The sequence below is a fragment of the Bicyclus anynana genome, chromosome 15, assembly GCF_947172395.1.
Source record: "Bicyclus anynana chromosome 15, ilBicAnyn1.1, whole genome shotgun sequence".
In the NCBI taxonomy this organism is placed as follows: domain Eukaryota; kingdom Metazoa; phylum Arthropoda; class Insecta; order Lepidoptera; family Nymphalidae; genus Bicyclus; species Bicyclus anynana.
The window spans coordinates 7,556,971-7,561,689 of NC_069097.1; positions in this window are offsets into that span (position 1 = coordinate 7,556,971).

Consider the following 4,719-nt stretch of genomic DNA (forward strand, 5'->3'; position numbering starts at 1 on the left):
CAGCCTTAACTAAATTCGTCCAGCGGGTTGGAGATCGGCCTCTGGATCTTTTGCCTTCCACTTGGCAATGCACTACCAACTGCTCAATTGAATCATGATTTTTGGAGATGTGGCCAAAGAACTTCAAGACCCGTAAAAGCACAGTCGACGAAAGTCTTTCTTTTATCTTTAGTTCATTGAGAATGGAAATGTTGGTTCTAAATGTTGTTAAAAATGTTGGTTAAAAAATACTGAAATATAAATTAATTTAACATCTTTAATAGGACTCTATCTCAAGAAACAGATGCGTATCTAATCTTGTCCTATGTCATATGTGGATACATACGTACATGAATATCGATACAATGGATGTATCGATATTCATAACCGTAGGTATGTATCACGGAATGCAGAATACAGACACAGAATATAACGGTCGTAAGTGACTTCATCAGTTCCGGTGACCCGGAATCCGGAATGCCCTGACTCTAACACGGTTGTGTGGACCCTAACATAGTTTTAACCTCCGGAGAGCGCTTGGAGCTATCGGATGTCGGCGCTTAAAGTTTTACGATGCTCGTTAACATCCATTTATGTAATGTATACTTCCTGCAAAATTGTTCTCCTGTGCATACCATCTACATTGAAAACTTTAAGAAATATAACTTCTTTTCTAGTAAGATGAAAAATTTCTTAATCATAATCTAATAATTAATGGATAAATTAAGTAATTTATCCGATTTTCTGTATATTAGCGCTACTCTTCGGAAATTACTGAACAGATGTACCACTGCACACTGCACAGATTTTCATGCGGCTTTCAGAAGTGGATTGAGCTGAATCAGGATAGCCCAGTAAATCACCTTTGCTTCGATTCGGAGGGCGTAGGAATTCGGTTCGGGGCATGCATCTCCAACTTTTCAGTAACGAGTATGTGTATTTTAAGAAGTTAAATACCACGTGTCTCAAACGCTGAAGGAAAAACATAGTAAAGAAACCTGCATACCTGAGTAATTTCTTAATTCTCTACATGTATGAAGTCTGTCGTATTAGGCCAGCGCGGTGGACTATTAGCCTAACCCCTCTCATTCTGAAAATAGATTCGTGCTCAACAGTGAACTAAATATGGGTTGTTAATAATGAAGTAATTCCATTCCACATATAGAAGCTTTTAAGTTATCTATCTATATAGCTATCAGCTATCAGACCTAGAAATAGCCCCAAATTCCGTGTAATCCTGATTCCTGGACCAAATAATTAACAGTGTTAATTGTTAATTATGATAGGACTATTAATATAATAATTGGTTATCATCAAGTGAACTGTTATAGACAGATTTAATTAAATTTCCTTAATTAAATGATCTACGAACCGCATGGGTTCACGGTGAGTCGTCGACGACTAATTATAATTAAATAAATAATTTGTGTAATTAAAAAATGGTTGGTATGAAATATTATGTACTAGAATCTCGTGACTTCGTCCACGTGAAATTTGTTTTTTTTCTGTTATATTTGTTTTCTATAAAAAGGATTTATGAAAAAGGGTGTTCTTTTTTGATTTCTCGATCCGATTTATAAAAACACCTAATTCATATTTTTAGGGTAGGTTTAAGTTACAGTTTGTGAAGGCGGTCCTTATTTGATCCCGTTTAGGCAAACCCTTTTGAAAAATGTTCGAGATAACCGCGTGAAAATCCGTTTATTTTGCAAACACAGGTGGGCTTGATGAGCTTTTTCAAATGAAAAATATCTGGCTTATCATCATCATCATAATATCAGCCAATGGACGTCCACTGCAGGAAACAGGTCCTTTGTAGGGACTTTCAAACATCACGATCCTGAGCCGCCTGCAACCAGCGAATCCCTGCGACTTGTGTCGTCAGTCCTCCTGGTTGGGGGTCGATCAACACTGCGCTTTCTAGTGCGGTGTCGCCATTCATTTCAATGGACCACAATATCCATCGGTTCTTCGATCTCTCGGGCGAAGGCTCACGGTTTATTGATAAATATTTAATTATTTTTACTACATTTTTATACTTAGTAATAATATTTAAGCTGTCTGAAAGTTTTCCAATAAGTACAATTAATTTTTATCAGCACTACACATCGCATACAGAAGTTTTTTTTTTAAATATAGTTTGTCATATTTTTTCAATATGACCAATATTCTCATCCCCCTCCAACAAGTCGGGATAGACTGTATTAGGAGTGGGTACGACAATAGACCAACGGGGCGAGGATCGAACCACCACCCCTTGGTGATGAATCCGACCGTTTTTACCGTTGACTATTGAGGCTATATATTGCTGGGCATTTTGTCCGAATATTACGCATTCGACGCAAAACCTATAAATTATGTTACGTTAATTAGAATTGGTTTCCTGTTTCATTCAAAATTTACAACACGTTAACAATTTTAACATAAATTATTATATTATTTTCGATGATAATGAATAATATTAATGAGTTTTGGCTTGCTATTAAGTTTATTATTTATTTCACAAATAGCAAAAATTGTAATAAAGTACATCGTCCGCCATTGTCGTACAATTGGACGGACGGACGGACTTATCATAACTTTTGATAGAGTCTTGTGGGAACATCGAATAACTTAGAACCATAGATTTACGATTCGGTATGCTTAGAACACTCTTCCTTCATGAAAATAACACGAGAGTTGTTATTCCTATGATTTTTCCCGCCAAAATTCTTGGCATAATAAGATATTTGTAATATATGCACTTATTTTCTGTAAGTGAAATCATCTTCAAATATAATAATAATTTCCACCTATTAATAATTAAATTAAAAATTATGTGTATTATCACTTTCATTCATACTATGTAGGTATTTGTTGTTGGCTGAATAAAGACAGATTATAGATTTTCATCTTACATCAGATGTATCATCCGTCAATTATTGGTTTTAAAATAATCCCTATCTATATCAGATTCAATTATGTATTGACAACTTTCGAACAACTCAAAACATTACGGGTTTTAGGCACTTTGACAAAGAGGAAGACATTATTAAAATTAATTTCGCAACCAACGACTTTATATAAAGTTAAATGAAGAGAAACTTACAGTGGGCGATGAATTTTGCAAGCCAATTGAAAGGGTCAGTGGTATAGACTATAAGTATTTGTAGAAGGAACAGGTCTTTCTGTACGGGCGACTATTATATGGCCAGTGCGCTTATACTTTACCGAAGATTAATAACAGTGGGATAAAGACACATTTATCAAAGATTGATTTAAGGTACACTATAATGTCGTTGAATAATTTCATAATTTTATTCATTATCATTCAAATTAATTTTGGTGTTTTTTTACATAATCGAAACGTCGTAAATTTATTTTGAGGATAGCAAACGAATCCAAGCGTTTAGTTTGAGGAGTCCCCAAGAAAATTTGCCATCCCTTCTTTTGGGAGAGGAGATATGGAGCTTAGACCCACCACGCTGCTCCAATACGGGTTGGTGAGATTAGGATGATAATGTTAAATTAATGGCCATTATCGGATGTTAATGACAATAACTGGGACCGAACTGGGATGAGATTTTTTACTGAAAAAAATCTTAGAAGAAAGAAAAGTTCAGTAAACATTCAATGATCCGTCAAGGATTCGATCCCAAGACCTCGTAATCCTAAACCACTTAGCCTAACCACTGGTTCCACGAGGCAATAATGTGTTTTGAATTATGTCAAAAACTAGAAAATATCAGTACTTGACCACTAAATCCCAGGTCATATTCGTTCATTATCAACCCATATTCGCCTAACTGGTGAGCTAGAGTCTCCTCTCAGAATAAGAGTGGTTATGCCAATAGTCCACCACGCTGGCAGACTTCACACATGCAGACAATTGAGAAAATTCTCTGTTATGCAGGTCTGCTCACGATTTTTCCTCCGTTTGAGACAGATGATATGTATTTAATTTAATTTCTTGAAATTCTTATAACTGAAAAGTTGAAGGTGCATGCCCCTGACCGGATTCGAACCCACCCCACACTTCGTTGTCGTAGTCTATAATAACTCATTCCTCTTTGGCCAGTAGCGAGGTGCAGAGCGGTTTGCCCTTCGTTATCACAACAGACACGCGGGTCGGAGGCCCAGAGGCACAACTGACAAATTAATTATGATGTCCGTGATGAGCTCTTCTACCCCTTAAATTAACTGGATACATTTTCAGACAAATGGTTACCGTCTTATTAATTCCCTCCACTGCCAGTCGTTAATGAACTGGCCTTTTGAATTAATACATTACAATATTTTACAAGAGTATTACAAGTACTTAATATTACAGAATCCGTAAAACATTTTTACACGCTTTATATTAGCTTCACTTGTAACTATGTATGTAAGAAAATATTGGAATCTTAATTTGACCCACTTCCCGGTCCTCGATTGGTTGAAATTTTGCACACGCTCTGAGTTCTGATGACAATACATGATTAGCTAAGAAACGTCATTACAAATTCAATATGGTGGCCCCTCCAATCACTTGAGTTCTGATGACAATACATGACTAGCTAAGAAACGTCATTACAAATCCAATATGGTGCCCCCCCCCCCCCCCCCCCAATCACTTGTATGTAAAAAAATCTTGAAATCTTAATTTGACCCACTTCCCGGTCTTCGATTAGGATGAAATTTTGCACACGCTTGTGTTCTGATGACAATACATGACTAGCTAAGAAACGTTATTACAAATCCAATATGGCGGCCTCCCCCACA